At 51.7% G+C, this 23226-nt stretch overlaps 1 protein-coding gene across 2 annotated transcripts in view; it reads right to left on the minus strand.

The window, feature by feature from the left end:
- The window catches only part of SH3BP2 (SH3 domain binding protein 2), a 39163-nt gene extending 27049 nt beyond the window's left edge, over window positions 1–12114 (minus strand). Inside the window, exon 1 of one of the 2 annotated variants that reach the window (XM_084797806.1) lies at window positions 12005–12114. The gene's annotated coding sequence lies outside the window, so the exon portion shown is untranslated. Of the gene's footprint in view, window positions 1–5159; window positions 5557–12004 lie in introns of those variants that run through there. The other variant, XM_084797807.1, reaches the window with a different exon arrangement.
- Window positions 12115–23226: the final 11112 nt, after the last annotated feature.

The raw sequence follows: 23226 nt of genomic DNA on the forward strand, positions 1-23226 counted from the left end.
AGAACACTGTCCCCTCTGAGGTCAGGGTCAAGCGGACTCCTGGTTGGACAAAGAAGGCAACCAAAGGTAGGGCCTTTCCAGGTCAAGCCTGCTCTACCTCTCCAACTCCCAGCGGCTGAGGGAGATAGAGTTCCCACCTACCAGCCCCTCCTAGGGACACCTATATCACAGGCACACGATGAGGACAAGGCATGGGGGTCAGGCATACAGAGAGGATCCTGCCTGCAGCTGGACCAGGGAGATGCAGGAATCTTTCTGCATGCCAAGGCTATTAACAGGGTAGCTCACAGTCACCTGTGCCAACATTAATACTCTGCCTTATCCACAAAGACACTGAGGTAGCCTCACAGTCCCCTGGTTCTACAAAGCATTTCCTGCTAAGCTTTGTTCAGAGCAGCCCCAGGGCCCACCACTGGAAAGACACTGGTACCCCCACCCCTAAGCAGAAAGTCCACGCACCATGAGGACAGCAGTGCTGGGTCCCAGTCTCTGTAGACAAGGCAGGGCTCTGGGTAGGAGGCCAGAGCCCAGGCGCTCATACCACAAATCTCTGGCAAAGAAGCAGAACCCCAGGCCTCCCTTTCCTTCTCAAACACTGGGAAGTCCCAGGAGCCCTGGGGGCTCAGCACGGAGGGACAAGTGCATGCTTCACCACTGTCTGTAGGGACACGAAGACAAGTGGTACTGAAGAGATGAAGGTCTCAGCTCTCATCCCCAGCGGTGCTCCGGCGCCTGAGCACTAGGGGCAAAGGGAAGCAGCGAAAGCAGTAGCAAACCCCCACACCTCGTACCCTAGGATCCAAGCTGGCATCATCCTCCATCTAGGGCTGTCTATTAATAATCTGTGGAAGTAGCCACCTCTGACTCACATCCTTGTGACATCCATCCCACCAGACACAGTGACACACATCAACCAGCGTCAGAAGCAACGTTGCATGTGAGTAACTAAACCAGAGGCTCGCACAGGCAGTGTCTCAGATAGAGGAAAGCTTGTGCAGAGGCCTCCGGGGGTCCAGACAAGAGAAGCTGCACACACACACCTTCAGAGACGTGCAAGACAGGTACAAGTGCTGTGGGGCATAGCGCTGAGGTAGACAGGGTCTAAACACCTGGACACTAAACTGGCCTGTGCTTCAGTCCTTTGTCCCCTGTGCTGATGCAGGTCACTTCTCTTCCTAAAAATGTACTTTGATGGCAGACCAAAAAAACAAACAAAGAAACAAAATGGCTCACAGAGACTTTGTCACAGGTGCTTAGCCTAGTAATGGTGCCAGAGACCTTGAGGTTAGGGCACCCTGCTGAGCTTGGATCCCAGCGCTGGGGCACAGAGACAGTGAGGGAACAGACGGGGCATATTGTGTGTGGCCAAGAAGTTCATGCCATGAGGAGATGAAATGAGGAAGGCAATCAGAGATTCATGCCCATCGCTCCATACCAGAGCCATGGGCAGAGGTCAGTAGTCAGCCTTGGCACACCGAGCAAGCACCTGGTGTGTGTCCTGGTGCTGGATCCACGCCACCGTACCAGAACTCCCATTGTAGCTACTCTGTTGGGGTCTCCCAGGTTAGGTCTGCAGAGACACCAGCCCTGTTCTCTGAGGTTGTTAGTGGCCTTGGCCTGCTCCATCATTCAACACGTGGGTTTGTTTGTTTGTTTTACATCATCTTGGCCACATAAAATATAGCTCCTTGGATCTGCTCAGCCTGGACACTTCCTAGCATTTCACCCCAGTGAGATCTTTCTCAGCCCCTCAATGCTCGATGGACTCCTGCGGATGTTCTGGCCCCTGTCCACCCTGCTACAGGTGGGGCCCATTCAGGCTGAGTCAGCCGACCTGCCCCCTCTCCACACTCTCCACACTGCCCTTGGGTCTGTCTTCATCCGTTGGATCTCTCCCCTACCCCATCACCAAATGCTACTATTTTAAAGCTGGTCCAAATAGTTTGTTTGATGCTGTTGTTTAATTTTTATTCTCTGAGTTTATTTTATTCCTTACTTCCTTGAATTTTATCACTTTGTATTCCTTAGTTGTTGTTTTTTTTTTTTAATTTCTTCTCTATGAAAGTGTGGTTACACACACACTGGGCAAGTGTCCCACCACTCAGGTATACCTCCAAATCCTCTTTTTGTGATGCAAGGTTTTGCTATGTTGCCCAGGTGGCCCTGAGCTTGAGACAATAGTTATGCACCTCTGAGGCAGGCTACTTACTCCTTAGTAAAAACTTAGGTCTCCTTTTCAGGCAACACCTTGCCCTCTCATTGGCTTCCTCTTGGAGTCAACCGCAGGCCATCAAAGGTAGCCCAGGTGATGGTCTGGGCCCTCTGCTGGGGCCTCAGTAGGCGAGAGGCTGTGGGGAGCTACTGTAGCCAAGTCTAGGTCTCGGGCTGGATAGTCAGGGAGAGACAAGGACAGACAGACCAGAGGGAAGGCACTAGGGGACACACAGGAAGAGCTGTGGAGAGGGACCAAAAGCAGGAAGGAGGTACAGGCCAGACCCTGGCTTGCGGAACTGAGAACTACTTGTTCCTCCTCAGCTGGGAACCCAGGGCCTCAGAGGCCTGGTGGTGGACACCATGACTCATGGCCTATTGCTGGCTCTTGTCCTCACCCTCCAACATGGGCCCACAGAGGGCCCAGCTGACCTGGACGTTCCCAGGCACCCTCACACTACCCCATTGTTTGGAGGCCCAGTGAGGACAAGGGTCTGGCCATGGGCCCTTGTGGACGGGAAAGGGGCCCAGACCTGGCCTCCTTCCAGAAGTTTGGTCTAGACTTTGACAGCCAGAAAAGGCCGGTCAGGGAGAAGGGGAAGGGTCTACCTCTCTTTACCCATCCAAAGGCCCTATCCTGTCTCCTTTCCTAAGGCCAGGCCTCCTATACCCCACCCTCTCCTGCTCTGAGGCAGCCTGCCTCAGCTCCAGCACAGGCGGCTTTTAAAGGTGACTGGGCTCAGCCTCAGGGCTCAAGGTATTCATCCAGTACCATGGCATCCTGGGCTGCTCTCATGGTGCCTTCTGACCCCTCTGTGTTATCCTTACCCACAAACTTACACCTGGCCTTCCACCCCAGGTCAGATGCCCTGTGCTCAAGGCTGTGTGACAGTACCCTTAAGGTCCTCCGGCAGCAGGGGGGCAGGGAGGTGTCTGAAGATGGCGGGCCTCTAGCAGCAGTTTATGTCCCATTGTTCCTTTAGTCTCCAAGGCCAGCCCTCCTTCAGAGGGGAGAACTGTCCAGTCTGAGTCCTGGACCACTGCAGCCTCAGATCCATCTAACCTCAAAACCTGTGTTCTATCTGCAGAGACTCCCTCTTCGCATGCCTCGTGTGGCAGTGCCCGGCCTTGCTACCTACCCCTTGGAGATTCCCGGAAGTGAGGTGGCTTCTGGTGGCCAGCAGAGCCCAGGTCTATGCTTCTAAGTGTCAGCCTCTCTTTCTGGCTACGGACTGTCCATAGGGCCTGTGACACAGCTCTGTCAACACTGCAGACGCAGCCTCAGGATGTCAAGGCTGGCTCCTCCCTCCAAAGAAAACAGCCACCACCAGCAGCAAAGAGACCTGGGCTGTAGGGAGAGAGGGCTGAGCGGGGCAGAGCCTGAACCATCAGACCCATTTCTTACCAGGTTTGCTCCCTATCTGTGGGCCCCTCTATGGAGCTTTACCCTTCCCTAGTTGCTTAACATCCTCACCCCAACCCCTCCACAGGCCTGCTTTTTCACATTCGCACCTTGCCAATTTTCTCAGAGGATACTGCTGCTGGGTGTGGGTATTGAGATGGTCTCCAGACTCCAGAGTGAGCTCTTTTTCTTTTCTTTTGTTTTCTTTTCAGTCTTCTGAGACAGGGTCTCACTCCACAGCCTCAGCTAACCTACAACTTGCTGTGTAAACCACACTGGCCTCAGGCTGGCAGCCATCTGCCTGCTTCTCCCTCCCAAGGATGAGAGATATGTACCAGAGTGATCCTTAAAAACACAAACCAGGGGCTGGAGAGAAGGCCCAGAGGATAAGAGCAAGCCTGCTCTTCCAAAGGCCGTGAGTTCAATTCCCAGCAACCACATGGCAGCTCATAACCATCTATAATGTGATCTGGTGCCCTCTTCCGGTGTGCAGGCAGAATACTGTATACATAATAAATCTTTTTGTTGTTGTTGTTGTTTGTTTGTTTGTTTGTTTGGTCTTTTGAGACAGGGTTTCTCTGTGTAGCCTTGGCTGTCCTAGACTCACTCTGTAGACCAGGCTGGCCTCGAACTCACAGAGATCTGCCTGCCTCTGCCTCCTGAGTGCTAGGATTAAAGGCGTGCGCCACCACGCCTTACATAATAAATTTTACACACACACACACACACACACACACACACACACACACACCAAGCTGGGCATGGTGGCACATGCCTTTAATCTCAGCACTTGGGAGGCAGAGGCAGGCAGATTGTTGTGAGTTCGAGGCCAGCCTGGTCTACAAAGTGAGTCTAGCACAGCCAAGGCTATACAGAGAAACCCTGTCTCGAAAACCCAAAAACAAAAGCAAAAAACCACAAACCAATGGACCGAGGAGGTGGCTCAGTCCCCAAAGTGCCTGTCACACAAGCATGAGGACATGGGTTCAGATCCCCAAGTACCCACATAAACTGGGTAAGACAGTGCACATCTGTACAGAGACAAGAGGATTACTAGAGCCTGTTAACCAGCCAATTTAGCCAAACTGGCAAGTTTCAGATTTAATGAGAGACCCTGCCTCAAAAAATAAGATGGAAATAGACTGAGGAAGATACTCAACATCAACCTTGGTCCTCTACATGCATGTACACGTATGTGCACATGAAATAGATGTTCTGTTCTTTCTTTTCTTTTCTTTTTTTTTTTCCCCGATACAGGGTTTCTCTGTGTAGCCCTGACTTTCCTGGAACTCTCTCTATAGACCAGGCTAGCCTCAAACTCAGAGATCTGCCTGCCTTTGACTCCCGAGTGCTGGGATTAAAGATGTGCGTCACCACTGCTGGACATGTGTGCACAAGAATTCTCCCCTACCAAAACACATAAACATGGACACGCACACCAGGAAACACAATCTCAGCACTCACAGGACCCACGTTGGCCAATGCCATCCCTTTCTCTGCCCCTGAGCAGCAATGTCCTCCTCCTCTCACACCACATGGTACCTACCCCGTGTACCATTCTTGAGCTCTTGAGTGGGCTGAGGCCTGTGGAGCTCTTTCCTGTCTCTCTGGACCCCAGCCCAAGAAATGGCTGCTCCCTTGATGCCAGCAGAAAGAAGCCTGGTCCTGGAAGGGGTTTCTGAGGCAGGGCCCAGAGGTGGGGGCAGGGAAATGTCCTTTCTCAACCTTCTTCCTCCCCAGGCAACTTCCTGTCTTCGGAGTGGTCACAGCCACCACCAACCACTGCACTTAACCCTCCTGGTCACAGTTTTGAGAAAATGGGAAGGTTGGTATCAGAGATCGAACTTTCCTGAAGCTGAGCAGCAGAGCTGGGGGACTCCGTGTTAAGCTCTGCTCCAGTGGACCCAACAGCAGACTCCAAGGCAGGCAAAACCAGAGCCAGGCCCTCTAGTTAGAGCGTGTGCCTCAGGCCAGGCCCTTGCCTTCCTGAGCTGCTTTAGCCTTGGGTCTCAAGGGGAAGGGGCTCAGCTCTAGAGAAGTCTGGAAGGCAGGTTATTCTAGAGCCCTGTGGTTCCTGGAGCAGCTCCCTCTCCCAGAAGTCCCAGCCCTGGCGTGTGCTGGGCTCAAAAGCTGGAATGGCGGGGGGTGGGGGGGTGTTCCCTGGAGCCTCGCACTCATCCCCTTGGTAGAATTGGAAAGACAAGCAATACCAAAATAAAGCAGGAATTAACCAGGAAGGGAGGCCACCCGAGGTGTAACACAAAGGTCTGAGACAGGGCGGGTGCAGGTCAGAGGTAGTGGCAACTCCAGCTACAGGCTGAGGCCTAACTCTTAGCACCATTAACTCTGGTTAGTGGGGAACAAGGCCCTGCAGCAGAGATCGTGTTCCCAACCCCACCAGTGGGCTGGGTCCCCCTCACATCGCATCCCCCATTGAGGCTAGACTTTCTCTATGTGCCCTACACAGAGAGGGTGAAAAATGCCCAGCTCCCACAGCGTGGTCAGATGGGAGCCACTGACCCAACCCAGCCCCAGGAGGCCATTTCTGTGTACCTAGAAGTTTCTGACAACAGAAGATAATGGCAACAGGGGATTTGATCCCTTGCTCTGCCATGGTCAGACCTATGCAGCTGACCACTGGCCTACCTACCAGGCCCAGGCTTCCAACATGCCCTGTGATCAGGGGAAAGGTCAAAGTCAACCACTTAACTCTAACAGAAAGTGGCTCCCCTTCCGAGATTCAAACAGGAGAAGGTTCGAGTGAGGTTTCTGCTGTGCCTCCTCCTGCTCAGAGCCTGGTACTGTGCTCCCCAGGGCTATGCTCCCCACATCTGCCAACTCAGGGCTCCAGGCCAGCTTTTCCAGATGGCTAACCCCCAATGGCTGCAAATCTCACCTTCTGCTGGGACCTATTACAGGTGCCAGCTCTTGGGGCGCAACACCTAAGAACCTTCTCACAGGCAGCTTAGGGGAAACTTCACTGTATACCTTTTGGTTTTTCGAGACAGGGTTTCTCTGTGTAGCCTTGGCTGTCCTGGACTCTCTTTGTAGCCCAGGCTGGCCTTAGACTCACAGAGAGCCACCTGCCTCTGGTTTCCAGAGTGCTAGGACTAGGATTAGGGGCATGTGCCACCACGCCTGGCTCCTTTTTTTTTTTTTTTAAAGAGGAGATCGTGAATGCAGTTTCCCACTCCCACAAATTATACAGTCTACTTTTCCCCACTTGGGGAAGGTGCAGGGGTCAGCACATCTAAAGTGCAATGGGCAAGCCTCGTCCCGGGAAAACCACCACCATGATCATGCTATCTCCCTGGCAGGTAAGTGTCAACGTGTGTCTTTCACCAGGAGCAGTCACACAGAGAGGAAGGCAGTTTCAGTTTAGGGCAGGGCCACAGGGCTGCTCAGAGCCTGGCAACTATTTTCCCTACCAGAAAAGAATGTGTCCCTGTGTCCCTACCTGTCCTGCTGCTGAAGCCAATGAGACCAGGCTCAGGAGAGGCTGGGTCCCTGCTGCTGGGTGGCAGAGAGTGACCATAGGAGGAGCTGTGATAGAAACCTAAAGAGCTGCAGGAGAGGCCCTAGCACAACACCCACTACTGTCTGAGTGGAAACTCTGCCGACCTGAGCAGCAGCACAGCTTCCAGGATGACGGGCCGTGTTTGTCTCCGCTGCTCAGTGGAGAGTTAACTGCAGGTGAGGAGCGTGACAAGCCAACTTCAAAGAGCCTGGCAGAGTCCTCTACCACCACTGACAGGAGCTGCCCAACCCCACTCAGCCTGCAGGAACTTCCCTGATCGAGGAGGCCCTGAAGTCCTCACTTCATGGCCAACACTCTGCATAAGTTCCTGCTCAGGAGCCAGGCGTGGTGGCGCATACCTTTAATCCCAGCACTCGCGAGGCAGAGGCAGGTGGATCGCTGTGAGTTCGAGGCTAGCCTGGTCTACAAAGCGAGTCCTGGACAGCCAAGGCTAACACAGAGAGACTCTGTCTCGAAAAACCAAAAAATAAAAAATAAGTTCCTGCTCAGGGGGGCAGGGGCAGATAGGTCACTGTGTACACTGAGTTATGAGGAGGCCCAAAGCTCAGGAGTAGGGCAGGGGTACAGGCAGCCAAGGAGGGCTCCCTGCCCACTCAGCAGGATAATTACATCTTTTAACAAAAAATTCCTTCTCAGAGAGTGTCCTGGGATGGAGCCAGACACTAAGTTACTGCATCTGCCATCAGTCCCTGTCTTCATGCCTGTGGGCCTGACCACTCCTAAGGTCCAGCCTTGGCTTGGAGCCTGGTACACACAGCATAGAGCATGTGTGTGGAAAGGTTACTGGTTCAGGTAAGCGGTTTATGGAGTCTGCCAATGTCATAGATGCAAGGAACATTGTGGAGTGGCAACTCCCAGCTTCTCATCCAGGTCCCAAGTGAGCTGTGAGGGCTGCTCTAGACTTTCAAAGCTATGAGGTAAAGCTAAAACCCACCCCAGCCTTCTAGGCCCCCAGACCGGCCCTGGTCTCTTTGCGTGCTGGTTAGGAGGAGGAGGCTGTAAGAACTTGCCCATCCCCTCACCTGCCTCAGCATGGTAGGTAGGGCCATAGAGGAAGTCTAGGGTATGGGGACAGGTGTTCTAATACCACAGAATAGATTATAATACCCTGAGGTCTGAGCTATACAACCTCCACCCAACCCCTCAACAGACCTGTTGTCTGTTCAGAGACAAGAGCAGGAATCCCCAGCTCAGTCTCAGGCATATTGTCTTGAGAGGCATCTCGGAGGCCAGCAGGGAGGGAGTTTTCATTTAAATGTCATCCTGATCTGATCCCATTTTACAGGGAAGGTGCTGAAGGCCCAAACTTCAGGCTGGACAAGGCCTGGAATATGGCTTTGTTTTGGTTCTTGCGACAAGCTCTGTGCCTTTTGTGCTCGACCTCTGCTCTAAGAAATCCCAGAAAACCAGCCTGAGCTGGCTCAGCCCTGGGTCATGAGGGAGCCCAGCTCTGGTCATAGCATGCATGTCATCAACCTGGCAAATCCCAGGCTAAGAACCGCACCCCCTTCTGCAGGCTCAAGCAGGCAGGCACCCTGCACCCTACCCAGTGTTTGGCTGTCGGCCACTCTACCATGGCCAGCGGGTGTGCAGTACACATGATTCAGAGGGAAGCAGACATCAATTCTCGGAATCAGAGGAGTGTATGACACTGACCTCTCTGGGCTAATGCCTCAAGTAGTCAAGTCAACACTGTTCCTGGAGGCCAGCTAGCAAAAAAATCACTCAGGTATGTCCGGAAACCCCCACAGTCAGTTCCTCTGGACCAAGGAGTTGCCTCTGGATCCTGGGGCCAGGGAACCTCAGAAGTCAGAGTGCTGGGGAAGAAGGAAAAAGGTAGATGGGACGGCATCTGGATACCCATGATGCACCTCATCCTGAAGCCCAGAAGGCTTCCTGTTTCAGTCCAATTGTCCTTTTAGTTCATGGGTAGGGGTGGGGCACTGACACAGAGCCCAGCCATGTGGCCCTGCACCTGTACTTTGCTCCACAGAACAGAAAAGTGAGAGTCAAAAAGTATAGTCTGGGGCCGGAGAGATGGCTCGGTGGTTAAGAACACTGGCGGCTCTTCTAGAGGACTGGGGTTCACTTCCTAGCACATGGGAGTACAACTGTCTGTAACTCCAGGTTCCAAGAGATCTGACACCCTCACACAGACATACAACCAGGCAAATCACCAGTGTACATAAAATAAATAGATCATTAAAATACAGAGAAGAAATCCGGACGTGGTGGCGTACGCCTTTAATCCCAGCACTCAGGAGGCAGAGGCAGGTGGATCACTGTGAGTTCAAGGCCAGCCTGGTCTACAAAGTGAGTCTAGGACAGCCAAGGCTACACAGAGAAACCCTGTCTCGGGGGAAAAAAAAACAAGCCAGAAACAAAGAAGAATGATCCGCCTGAGAGGTCCAGGGCCCTGAATCACGGCAGAGGCGGCAGCATTTCTCTGGGCTTCATCTCCACTGCCCACTAGGCCCAGGCAGGTGGAGGTGGAGCCTGGAAGGTTCCCATAACTCCTACGCAGCCCACACATGGGGCCATCCCCAGCCCTAGAATGTCCAACCGCCACTACACCACTGGAGGATTCCAGAGGCCTGCTGGGGCGCTCTACTCTCACAGGAGGACTCTGGGGTTTGAAGTGCCCTTTTGCTTGTCTCCAGACTTTTCCATGCGTTTACCACCTCTGGCATACACAGGGCACTTTGATCAATGATTTACCACCTTCCCTGACCTGTCTGTGTCTACCTAACAGTTTCCTGCCCAGCTCAGAGAGTCCCTTTCCCATAAACCTCACCTTTCCAGGCCCTAGGTTCTCCATCTCCCCTGCCTAGGTTGCCCACGTCCCCTTCCGAGCGGGGTTATAAAAGAGCCATACATGTCTGGGCCCAGGGACTCTCAAGGACATGAACTAGCCAGATGATGACAGGAGGGCGAGGCCTGTCAGAATCTCTGACCCTTGCCCCCCACCACCACACACACACACACACACACACACACACACACACACACACACAAGCATTGAGGACAGAGCCCACACTGGTTAGTCCTTGTGGACACAGGTGTTTGCCCACAAGACCAATGCAGGCAGGACCCTGGAAGCCTGCCCTCTGCCCCAGGCTTCTCCAGGACTGGCCTTCCCCCACCTTAACCACAAGCCAAAATGGCCAGGTTATCCCTGTCTGACCAGGACACACACAGAGGAAGCACTCCCCGCCGTCCCCCACCCCCAGCATCAGAGTATCAGCTACACACCACTGAGCAGCCCATGGGGACTCATAACCACCCTTGGGTAGAAAGTGTTTCCTGACGCTGGTGTTACAGATGTAACAGAGGTGCAGCAGCAGGAAGTGCCTGGTGAATATCGTGTAGTTGGATTTGAACCCACGACCCTAGCCTGAGTTCATGCTCTTCCTTCTGCCCCTCTGTGATTAAAGCTGGTCATTTTTGACTCTCTGGACCCCTTGGGCTTCCTATATGTAGGCCTACATACACACACGCATCTATATGGGCGCAAAGGAATACTGGAGGCTGACTCAGCACCCCACTTCCTTTATCCATGTGCATAGGAAGAGCCACGGCAGTCCTGGGGTCTACCTTCCTTCCTTCTGCCTCTCTCAGGCCAGTCTCCTGAGTGGGCTTCTGTATAACTCTGTGGGGGACTCCCCCAAGGGACTAGGCTCTCTTGGTACTCCCCTCCTGCCAGACGACTTTGCCCATCAGTTCTTGTCTACTTTCCAGTTTGTCCCCTCTGTCAGGGTACATCTCCACTCAGAACCCAGAGCCAGGTCCCAGAGAGCCGTAAGGGGGTTTGGGAAAGGAGGTGGACAGACCTTGGGTTTGCATCTTCTTGGAGTCCTTCCCAGGCCCCAGGAGTGGAGAGCTGAATCCGGGGGCCCTGGGCTGGGCTACCATAGCAGAGAAAGGACACAGCACAGCTCCTCCTGTAGTCCAGAGGGACCTAAGCCAGTAGGGGCCAGGCACTCACCTAGGTCACACAGAGTTGGGATGGCCTGACCTGAACCCATGTTCCTGCTCCCAGCCCAGCCCCTAACTCCTGGGCCGGTTTCATTGTGAAACAATTCTGTGCATCTTATTATTGACCCAGCAGGTGACATTCCCAGAGCCCCTTCAAGTGGGATTTAGCATCTTTAATAGCTGCATTGTAGTAACTCCTGAAGTCCCACACTGTGCCGAAGTGGCCTTTGTGGCTTCTCAGGAGCGCTTACTGGGGTCACCTGACTAGGGGGCACTGAACTACCAGTGTCAAGGAATGAGCAAACAGATGGGCAGAGAGGGAACAGGAGGTGCTCAGGGTCATGGGAGGTGGCTCCAACAGGGCTCTTAACCTATTAACAGCCAAGGCCCAGAGCTACAGAAGGGTGGAGCTGCAAGGTGTAGATGGAGACCCACATGTCCGCTAACCTACAACCCTGTGCCCACTCTTCCATTCTTTCAGAGACTCACTCCTCCTCAAAGTCTCCACACTTCCCACACCCCGTCATTCATGCGTCAGTGTGAATCAGCACTAACAGGTGGTTTTTCTCTCAAACTTCTTGGAGCCTCTGAAGGAAAGAAAAGTTTGGAGGGAATAGAAGCAAATTTATCTCCTGAGTCTTTGGAAGCCCCGCTAAACGGCCCTGTAACCTGGGCCTAGCAGCGGGTGCCAGAGGAGCCAGATGGACACAAGACACACGCGAAACGCCGCCTCATGCCTAGCCCTGAGCTCTGCCCTGTGAGGCACAGTCCCACCCCACAGTGGGGTACAGGTTCAAGGGACCCAGGCAGGTCTCTGAGACACGATTGTGCCGCGCACAATGTCTACGTCCTGTCCCGAGACCCACGCAGTACCTTACCTGCTGGTTCACTGCCCACGGGTCCTGCGTCCGGGAGGCGGATCCCGGCTCTGCTGCCCAGCTTTGCAGCGGGCTGCGCCCACAGCCAGGCACTCCGGCGCAGGCCCCTCCTCCGAGCTGGCCCCGCCTCCCAGGTTCAGGTCCCGCCCTCTCCCGTCCCAGTCGGCCCCGCCCTGGCCTCGCTTCCTCACTAGTCCCCTCCCCTGCTCTGGCACCGTATCACTGCTCAGGCTAGCCTTTCTAGTTGGTCAGAGATCGGTTGGTGAGTTAAGATGTAGGGTTGGTAACCAGCAAGCGGTAGGTGCGCACTAGATGTAGGCAGGTGTCTGAGTGAGTAAGTGAACAGAGTGCCCTACTTTTGGTTTTGTTTTTGTTTTTTGAGACAGGGTTTCTCTGTGTTAACAGGCCTGCCTGTCCTGGACCCTGGACTCACTTTGTAGACCTCGAACTGGCTGGTCTCCACCTGCCTCTGAGTGCTGTTAGGAGTATAGGCGTGCGCCACCAAGCCGGCTCAAAGTGCCTGCCTCTCTGTCTGTCTCTGTCTCTGTCTCTGTCTCTTTGTCTCTGTCTCTCTCTCTGTCTCTCTCTCTCTCTCTCTCTGTCTCTCTCTCTCTCTGTCTCTCTCTCTCTGTCTCTCTCTCTCTCTGTCTCTCTCTCTCTGTCTCTCTCTCTCTCTCTCTCTCTCTCTCTCTCACACACACACACACACACACACACACACACACCTTGAAGAAGATGTCTGGTTTCTCTCTTGGAGAACAACATCTGTCTCCTGGCTGCACCCCTGCTGAGTGAGTCTGACTCAAGTCTAGGTCACTAAGCCCTCACAGCCAAGGAGGGTTTGCTGGGAACCGCTGGAATCTTACTGGGGACTTTCCAGTTACATCCAAAGGAAATACTACCTTTAGGACAAGGGCTGCAGTCTCATGTCCAGTGCCGGGTTCCAGCACTGCAGCCACGGGCACAGGTCCCCTGGGCTTCCTGTGCAGCCACTAAGGCCTTTAGCTAAGCCTCTCTGTAGGACAAGAGGACCACATGTACAGGGCAGGATCCTAGGGAGGAGATGGCTTCCTGAGAAAGCCCTAAGGGCCAGGCAGGAATGTGAGCCTGGAGTGGAAGGAACCAGGCTAGCAGAACTTCAGCAGAATCTTCCTGAGAGAAGACCCCACTACCTGGAATTCAGAGCAGGAATTATTCCTGTGGGACTGGCTCCAGGTCCTAGGAAACAATGGGCCAAGGAGGGACAGGCTCTGGAGGGAGGGGCCCAGCAGCTGCAGAGATAGGGACCCCACTGTCGTTCCTGAGTATGAGTCAGTCATGTTGAGCTACTGGAGGGACAGCCAGACTGAGGGGGAGCCGTTGTAGCTGCCCAAGTGTGGGTCACATCTCTCTCTGTCCACCTGGTCCAGGACTGCCTGGGGCGAAAGGACCCCTGCTTAGCTACTCGATTTACCTCTTAGGTGGAGGCATTCCTGCAGGCAGGGAGGCTAACTGGGTGTAGGAGAAGTGGCAGAGGCCAGGAAATAAGAATGGCCAAATATTGAGCCCAAATATAGAGAGGCTGGTGCCCACTAGGAAAAGACCAGAAAACCCGGGGCTTGGGAATGGAGGCGGTAAAGGATGTGGGGAAAGCTTCAGTCATCAGGGCCTTGGGTTCTCCTTTAGTGAAGGGATGAGGCCCACCTCCTAGAGAAATGGCAGGAGAGCATTACAGAGAATGTCCCCAGAATCCTAGCTCTTTAGGGTTAGGGTTAGCACACACTCATTATTCCTGTATCTGGCCCTAGGGCTGGTACCACTTGCCCACAGCTTAGCTCTCATGGATTCTAGAAGCTAAGGAGGCAGGTGCTGACCGGCTGAGAAACCCATCTGGGGTACCCATGTCCCCATCTCTGGGTGCCCAGGTATCACTTCTGTGTACCTAAAGGTGTCTGTGCCCCTCTGCCTGCCCTGGGCGACTTCATGTTCTCCTGTGGGGAGAGAGCCAGGTGCTGTATAGCCCCGAATCCTGCACGCTCAGCCCTACCTCTGCCCACTGTTGTCCCTACAGCATCTCATGCAGTTCACTTACTCCTTGGACTTGGCTCACGGTTACACAGGGCTTGACACATCTATCCCTGGTGTCAAGTTCAGTTAATCAAATGCATGGGTCCAAAAGGGCCTTGGGAAGCCTGAAATGATTCAAGGCAAATCCTGACCCTGTGTCTAATGAGAAATGGACACGGATCCCATTACGTCACAGTGCATTTCTTGCCTCCAAAACTGAAAAGGGGACCGAGACCAGTAGGGAAGTAGGGCAAACCCAGACATTGGTGCCACCTTCAGGAACCTGACTGCAGGCAGAGGCAGGCCTGGCTTCCCCATACCAAGTTCAGAGAAGATGGAAAGCACTAGAGACTATCATCTGCGGAGAGATTTGAGGAGCTGGGCACACAGAGCTCCCATCTGAAGCTGAGGAGACGGGAGGATGTAGAGGCAGACTCCATGCTCCAGATAAGTGGAAGGGATGCAAAGCCTCCCAACCAGGCAGAAAGAGGGCAAAGCAGTGAGCCAGCTCTCCCACATAAGCAAGGCTGCCAGACCATCCTCTTCCTGGCCACCAGAGGACCTCTCAGCAGCTCTCCCTGTGTCCCCTTATCCCCAGGACCTCTCTCCCTGAGCCAGGCACTTTCCCCCTTTGCAAAGTTCAAGGGTCCCTTTTGCCCCCAATCCTCACAGTCCACTTCTGTCTGTACCTCTGTCTGGAGATCCTACTGGCTCGCGCCCAGGACTGTCCTTGCCAACCATCAGTTTGCTCCTTCCTCCCTCCTCTGGCCTGCTCCTCCCTAGGGGCATCTGTTATGATCTCTCCTCAGAGTAAAGACCTTGCCCATAGGTAAGCTAGTGCCTGCGCAGCAGCCCGACTGGCCCCCCTGGGAGCTTCAGTCATCACACAGCCCCCTTGCTGGCTGCCCCCCAACACTCCAGGCACGCCCCCATCTCAGAGCCTTTGATTCCGCCGCTTCCTCCTCACTCACTCTTCCTCCAGACTCTTGCACTGACTCACCCCTCACTTCCCTGTCTGTTCTCAGCCTCGCTGTTTCTTTGTTAGAAAGTTCAGTCCTTGGGCTAGAACGGTGGTTCTCAACCATCCTAATGTTGAGATCCTTTAACGCGGTTCCTTATGCTGTGGTGACCCCCCCAACCATGAAATTAGTTTCCTTGCTACTTCATAACTGTAACTTTGCTACTGTTGTGAATCATAACAGGAAATATCTGTGTTTTCCAATGGTTTTAGGTGACCCTTGTGAAAGGGTCAGTTGACACTCCCAAGGGGAGTCACTACCCACAGGTTGAAAACCTGTGGGCTAGCGCCATGGTGAGGAAAGGTACATACCATGCAAGCTTGGCAACTTTAGTTTGATCTCTAGAAGCCATGTAAAGGGGGAAGGAGAGAACCAACCCCACAAAATTATCCTTTGACTTTCATATGCACACTGTAGCATGTGCCCTCCCTGCATCATGCATATATACATAAAATAATTTTTAAAAATTTTAATTGGAAAAAATGTTCTTTCTTTTATTTTTCTCTCTTGGTTTTTTTTGGGGGGTGGGAGGGACAGGGTTTTTCTATGCAGCCCTAGTCGTCCTGGACTACTCTACAGACCAGGCTGGCCTCGAACTCACAGAGACCCACCTGCATCTGCCTTCCTGAGCCCTGGGGTTAAAGGTGTGTGCCACCACTGCCCTGACTTTTCCAACTTCTTAGTGTGTATGTTTGTGTGTGTGCATGCACATGTGAGCACATACACACATGTACAGGCCAGGGGTCAATGTCAAGTGCCTTCTTCAGAAGTTTGCCATATCTAATGAGATGGGGGTCTCTTAGTGAATACAGAGTTCCCCAACTCAGACTGCCTAGCCAACAAATCCCAGGGATCCCCTGTTCCAGCCTGCCCCCCAAAGGCTGAGTTTACAGGTATGTGCCACTGCACACAGCATATGGGTGCTGAGGATCTGAACTTAAGCCCTCACGCTGGTATGACAAGCACTCTATGGACTCGGCCATCCCCCTCCCCCTCCTTAATTCTTTTAAGAAACTTTCCACCCCCCTTCTGCTCCCTCCTCTTCCTCTGTCCTTTGAACCCCGACATCTGATACATCCAGACTCCCTTTAGAACGTCACCGTATTAGAGCAAGACCTCGTTTGCCTCAGGGCTTCTCCATTTTCTGGAACAAAGCAGATGCTGGTGAAGAAATAGACAGAGCCAATGGGTAAGATTCTCAAGGAAAGGGCCGGCCTTCCCAATCAGGTTCCTGTGTCCAAGGAAACATCGCGCCTGCCATCTCATTTCTATTCCTAAGACTGGCACTGTGGTTTTGTTTGTTTGTTTGCTTGCTTGCTTGCTTTTCAAGACAAGGTTTCTCTGTGTAACAGCCCTGGTTGTCCAGGACTCACTTTGTAGACCAGGCTGGCCTCGAACTCACAGAGATCCTCCTGCCTCTGTGCCACCACACCCGGCTGGCACTGTGACTTTTAACAAGTGCCTCAAAGTAAGGCTGCTTCCCATTGGCAGGCCTGTTTCTGGGTAGGACCAAAGCTGAAGGCTACCGGCCATTCATCTGGGGACAGCAGGAGTCAGGGACACCCATAGCCCAAAGCCTTGAGGGTGGGCAGGGAACGGATGGTAAGGGCATGGGAGTCCTTGGGAAGATTCAGCTCAGGGGGGGGTTGGAGAGATGGCTCAGTGGTTAAGAGCAATGCTTGCTCTTCCAAAGGACTGGGGTTCAATTCCCAGCACCCACATGGCAGCTCACAACTGTCTGTAACTCTAAGATCTGGCACCCTCACACCAATGCACATAAATTAAAATTTAAATAAAATATTAAAAAAAAAGATTCCACTCAGGCTGGAACCCAGCTGCGAAGAGGTGTATGGGAGGGAGGGTTGGCCTCAAACATCTGGCCAAAGTAGACATCTGGCAGGCTGTGAGGACAAGGCTGAGGCTGGGTCCTCTGCTGGGAGACTGGCCTAACAGCACACCTGCCAGGGAAAGTAGGCTGTCCTAGACTCACTTTGAAGACCAGGCTGGCCTCGAACTCACAGAGATCCACCTGCCTCTGCCTCCCACGTGCTGGGATTAAAGGCGTGTGCCACCATTCCCCCCACCCCCACCCCACCTAAGTGTCTGGTCTTGAGGCAGCCAGGTCAGGTTTTCTGACTAGCCAGGAAGCCAATGTGGTCAGTTGGAGGAGGCTTCTGGAAGGCAGCGAGACCAAGCTGGAACAGACCCGGGAGGCTTTTCTTAGCGAAGATATTGGAGAAAGGAGGAGCCAGAGCTACAGGCCGGTGGAAGTGCCTACCGGCAGGGCAGACCCTCCAGACCCCCCCTCCCTTTCATGAACCTGCTCACGGCTGCCTGGCTTTGGTGGTAAAGCCTGGCTTGGCTCTGGCTTTTGCCCTCTGAAAAGTTTATTTCGAACAGTTTTCGGTCGAGAACACTGTCAAACCAACCTTAGTAGAAAAAAAATCTATTTAAAAACATAAGCCCGCCCCGTGGGTGGCAGACCCAGGTCTCACATGTACTGATATTTCTATTTTTACACCCAAACATGCTTTCAGCCCCCGGAGCCCGATTTGGAACTTGAAAGCAGCCTGTTCTATTCTGGGTCCCACTTCCGGCCTCGGTGGTACGATGGAGGAGGTGTTTGTACACACAGCGACTGCTCTGCCCTCTGCCCTCCCCAACTCCCCACCTCCAGTCTCTTCCTGCCCTCTTTCACCCACATGACCTCCAGGAAAATGATGAGGGTCTGGAAGAGGAAGACCACAGGCTCGGGTAGGGAAGCTGTGGCCTTGGACGGCGCGTGTGGTTCCCCATTATCGCCCGAAAGGCCCACCAATCACTCAAGCCTGTGTCAGGAGGGGTGGCCAGCCTTTCTCCAGTCAACGCTGGACACTGAGACACGGGGAGAAAAGTGGCACATGTGACTATAAAGTCCTCCGAGACTGGAGGTGGGAGGGAAAAAGGACAATAAACGAGACTGGTCCAGGAGACTTGAGGACTGGCTCCTCTCCCTCCCCTAGACCTGCCCCCAGGCCCTGCCAAGATAGAACTGCTTAGTAGAAATGAGTGTGGGGCTCATGAGAAAAGGTCCAGAGCCACCTGCCCCCTCCAGGCCTGGCATGTGTTCTGGATGGGTCCCACCCAATTTTCGGCAGCAGCCTGACCGTTTCCTTCTCACTCTTCTATCCTTAGGCCTTGTTCCCCATTCCCACACTCATGGGTCCTCAAACCATGCTGGCCAGACCCAAGGCTCCCAGATGCTAACCCGAGTACACCCTCCATGTATACCTAACCTTGGACATAGTGTCGACCCCTCAATACCATGGCACCTACTGTGCCCATTCCTTCCAAGCTGCACTGGAGCCCACCTATGCCACAGACTGGTCCCAAAACACGGAGAAGGCCAGACACACCAGACTGAGAAGGCCCTCCTGAACTCTGTGTTGGCAGTTCTAGGCTCTCTTTGTAGACTAGGGTGGCCATAAACTCACACTGATTTGCCTGCTTCTGTTTCCCATATCCTTAGTATGCTGAGGCAGGAGGATTGCCAAAAGTTTGAGGACAGTCTGGGCTACATAGTGAGTTTGAGGACAGTCTGAGGCAGAATTTGAGAGATCCCATAGCTATTAAGGCTCACAAAACATGTAGCTGCTTTCCTTCTCCTTCTCCAGAGGCCACAGTTCAACTCTGCCCATTTTTTTTTTTTTGGTTTCACTTCCTTATTCCTAAAGGACACTGTTATTGCTACTTCCTGACCCGTAATATCATCGGTTTAGCACTCGCCTTAGGCAATGAAGTGACTGCAGGGCGCCTCCAGCAAGCAGCTTCCTCTCTTCAGCTTTCTCCTCCTGGAGCTAAAGGATGCAATCGTTTTCATTCTGTTCATCCTTTTGTAAGCCCAGGACCTGTGGTCATGTATTTTCAATTTCATTTTTAAATATAATTTCATTAAAAACAGTCAAAGTCTTTTTCTTTATAGCACTAAGAAAGAAAGTGCATTATTTAGTCTTATTATATGCTTCATCTCACACATGACCATTTATTTATTTATTTATTTTTGTTCATCCTTTTGAAATGAGTAAATTTTTTGCTTGTTTGTTTGTTCTGAGACAGGGTCTCTCTGTGTTAGCCTTGACTGTCTTGGACTCGCTTTGTAGACCAGGCTGGCCTCGAACTCACAGAGATCCTGCTCCCTCTGCCTCTCCAAGTGCTGGAGTTACAGGCGTGCACCGCTGTGCCCAGCTTGAAATAAGTAATTTAAATCTCGCCAAATGCCCAGATCATGCTAAAGATCTTCCAATATATGAGACATTCCATTAGCCCACCACAGACTCCTCTAAATTTGGCATTGGCTTCACTTTCCTTCTCAGCCTCCCTTCACCAGTGTCCCGTCACTGTTGCTTCCATGGAATCCCCTACTGTGGGGTTCCTACTTCCTCTTTCTCAGTTTCCCACTCTTTTTGGAGAAGCACACCCTCAAGTGTCTCCTAAGAAAGGAGCCCATTTTCTGAGCGCTCTTCCTGTCACTGAGGACTTGTACTTTGGCAGAATCCAGTGTCTCTGAGCTTTGTGTGTTGCTGGTAGCCACTGTTCTGATCCTGGTCCTCTCTCTGTACACTTATAAAGTCTCTGACTCAGCTGGGCGTGGTGGCGCACGCCTTTAACCCCAGCCAGTGGATCGCTGTGAGTTCGAGGCCAGTCTGGTCTACAAAGCAAGTCCTGTCTCGAAAAATAAAAACAACAAAACAAAACAAGTCTCTGACTCAAGAGTCTGAGATTCCTGTAGAAATGCCTGAAGCACACATCTACTTGCCTTCTTGCGTCTGAACATTCAGTCTATCCTTTTTTTGTTTTGTTTTTTGTTTTGCTTTTGTTTTTGTGTTTTGAAACAGGGTTCTCTGTGTAGCTTTGGCTGGCCTCAAACTCACAGGATCTGACTGCCTCTGCCTCCCTGAGTGCTGGGATTAAAGATGTGCACCACCATGCCTGGTTTGTTGTTGTTGTCTTGGTTTTATGTGGTTTTGGTTTTTTATTTTTGTTTTGGTTTTGTTGTTGTTGTTTTGTTATTGTTGTTTTTGTTTTTGTTTTTTCAAGACAGGGTCTCTCTGTGTTAGCTTTGGCTGTCCTGGACTTGCTTTGTAGACCAGGCTGGCCTCAAACTCACAGTGATCCCCCTGCCTCTGCCTCCCGAGTGCTGGGATTAAAGATGTGTGCCACCACGCCCGGCTTTGTTTGTTTGTTTGTTTGTTTGTTTGTTTGAGACAGGGTTTCTCTATGTAGCCCTAGCTGTCCTGGAACTCACTAGAGATTCACTTGCCACGGCCTTTTCTAATTCTGGTATCAAAGGTGTGGGCCACCACCACCTGTCTTCAGTCCATCCTTTTAACATGGATCTTAGTTTGCCTTCTATTTCTGGGATAAAACATTATTACCAAAAGAAACTTTGGAGAGAAAAGGTTTTGTTTGTTTGTTTGTTTGTTTCTTACAGTTTACAGTTCATCGTGAAAAAAAAGCTAGGGCAAGAACTGAAGACAAGAACCTGGAGACCAGGACTGAAGGGGCCGCAGAGGGTGCTCCCCATGGCTGGCTCAGCCTGTTCTCTTAGATCACTCAGGACCACCTGCCCAGGGTAGCACCGCTCACAGCGGGCTGGGCCTTTCCACAGCAGACATTAATCTGTCTGTTAATTATTCGGGCTGCAGAGATAGCTCTGTGGTTAAGAGCACTGTTCTTCCAAAGGTCCTGAGTACAATTCCCAGCAATCACGTGGTAAGTCACTATAATGAGATCTGGTGCCCTCTTCTGGTTTGTAGGCACATATTTAGGCAGAATACTGTATAATAAATAAATAAATAAATCTTAAAAAGAGAGAGAGAGAGAGAGAGAAAGAAAAGAAAAGAAAAGAAGAACAAACAAAAAGAAAATTCCTCCACAGGCTAATTTGATGGAGACATTTTCTTCTCAATGGAGGTCCCCTCCCTCTTCCCAGAAAATTTCATGTTGTGTATCAAGTTGACAAAAACAACAAAACAAAACAGAAGCCAATAAAACAGGCCTGGAGTTCCAGGACAGCCAGGGCTACACAGAGAAACCCTGTCACAACAAACAAACAATAAAACCCACTAAAAAAACACTAAGACAACCCAACTAGTACAACCTGGAAACTTTATTTTCTTCTCTCATTCTTTCTGGTGTTAGGTGTGTAGCTTTGGCTGGCCTCGAACTCACAACAATCCACCTGCCTCTGCCTCTGGAGTGCTGGGATTAAAAGTGTGCATTACCACGCCTGGCTTTTTTTTTTTTCAATGTTTAGGTCTACTTTATCCTGGGTTGGTGTCAGGAAATAAAGGTTCATGCTGCCAAACATTCAGGGCCCATATGGAAGGAGAGAATCAGCTCCTATGAGTTGTCTTCTGATCGCCACAGGCATGTTTCTCTCTCAATAAATAAAGTATTAGTTAGTTTAATAAAGATTTCCTTAATCTTCTAGATCTTCTGTTAAGTTTCTATGCCCATGTACATACACACACACACACACACACACACACACACACATATATATATATATATATACACACACACACACACATATATATTTCTAGGATCATACATATAAATTTAAAGATACATTATGTATATACATATACATATTAAACTTATATGATCACATGTGTATGTGGGTATATATATGTATAGATATAGATATAGATAGATAGACCAAGAGGATATCATTGGCCCAGGCTGATCTTGAACTCACTTTGTAGCCAAGAATGATCCTGAACTCCTGATTGTCCTGCCCTCCCTACCTGAGTGATGGGATTACTGTCATGTGTGATCACACCCAGTGCAAGCAGTGTCGAGTATCAAACCCAGGGCTTGATGCATGATAGACAGTCACTCTGCCAACTGAGCTAAATCTGAAACCTCCATGATCACATCTTTAATTTTCAAGAGTTCTTCATATTTTCTAAATATTTTTTCTTCATAGCACCCAGTTCTAGTTTCCCGTGAACATGGACACGTGTTTCTATTTGCTTCTTGAAGCTGTTGATCACACTTTCTAGGCCAGGTGTATGGCATGCACCTGCAGTGCTGGCTACTCAGGAGGCTGAGGGAAAGGATTGCTTAGATCAGTTCTCTGGCCTCAGGCACAACTTTTAAGATGTGTTCTTGCCGGGCTTGGTGGCTCATGCCTTTAATTCCAGCACTCAGGAGGCAGAGGCAGGTGGATTGCTGTGAGTTCGAGGTCTACAAAGTGAGTCCAGGACAGCCAAGGCTACACAGAGAAGCCCTGCCCTCCTCCCCAACCAAAAAGAAAAAAAAAGAAAGAAAAAGAAAGAAGAGTTTTATAACACTGTGTTGTGTCTGAATATGGCAGAGCCCCTGTTTGCATGGCAAACCACAGGCTAAACATGGTATTTTGTCCTTTGCAGCACCCAGGAGGACCCAGCCTGAACTCCTGTTTTAAACTCCCCTGAGCTCTTTGCCTGGAGTAGAACATGCCTGGGCCTCAGCTCTGGTCTTTGATCCCAACCTGAGGCCCTAAATACAGGAATCTACCCCAGCTCACTGTGGAGTGCTCTCTGCTCCATACCAGGGCTGCACACACAGCGCTGATGCCTGCCCTCAGTGGAACACAGCCACAGACCTCACTCCTAAAGAATGGTCTAGAAGTCGGGGCGCAGACTATGGTGTACACACTTCCACTGCGAGGACAGCGTGTGTGTGTGTGTGTGTGTGCGTGCGCGTGCTTGTGTGTGTGTGTGTGTGTGTGTGTGCACGCAAGTAAAGGGCAGAGCTACAAGGATGGTGCTACAGCTAGAGACCCATGAACAGCGCCTTTCCTGGTCTTGTGCACAGTGCCTTAGCTGAGTGGGGGAGAAAGGTTGTGTGTGTGGAGGTGAAACTGGAAAATAGTCCATGCTGCTAGCCACAATAGGAGAAAGAAAAACCCCAATACACGAATTGGCTTTTTGGACTTTGTCTTACCCAGTGCAGCCTGGGGAGAGGAGAGTACGCTTCCTGGCTTCCAGCCTCCTCTGAGCATGGCTCACGGAGAACGGGAACAAAGGCACTCTACAGCTCCGTGCGGCTCCTCTAGGCACACTGTGCTCCTGCTCTCTCTGCTTGGATTGTTCTTTCTCGTACTGTCTTTCTGGATAGGGTAAAAGCCAC

The sequence above is a fragment of the Acomys minous genome, assembly GCF_964271855.1.
Source record: "Acomys minous genome assembly, chromosome: 10".
Taxonomy (NCBI): domain Eukaryota; kingdom Metazoa; phylum Chordata; class Mammalia; order Rodentia; family Muridae; genus Acomys; species Acomys minous.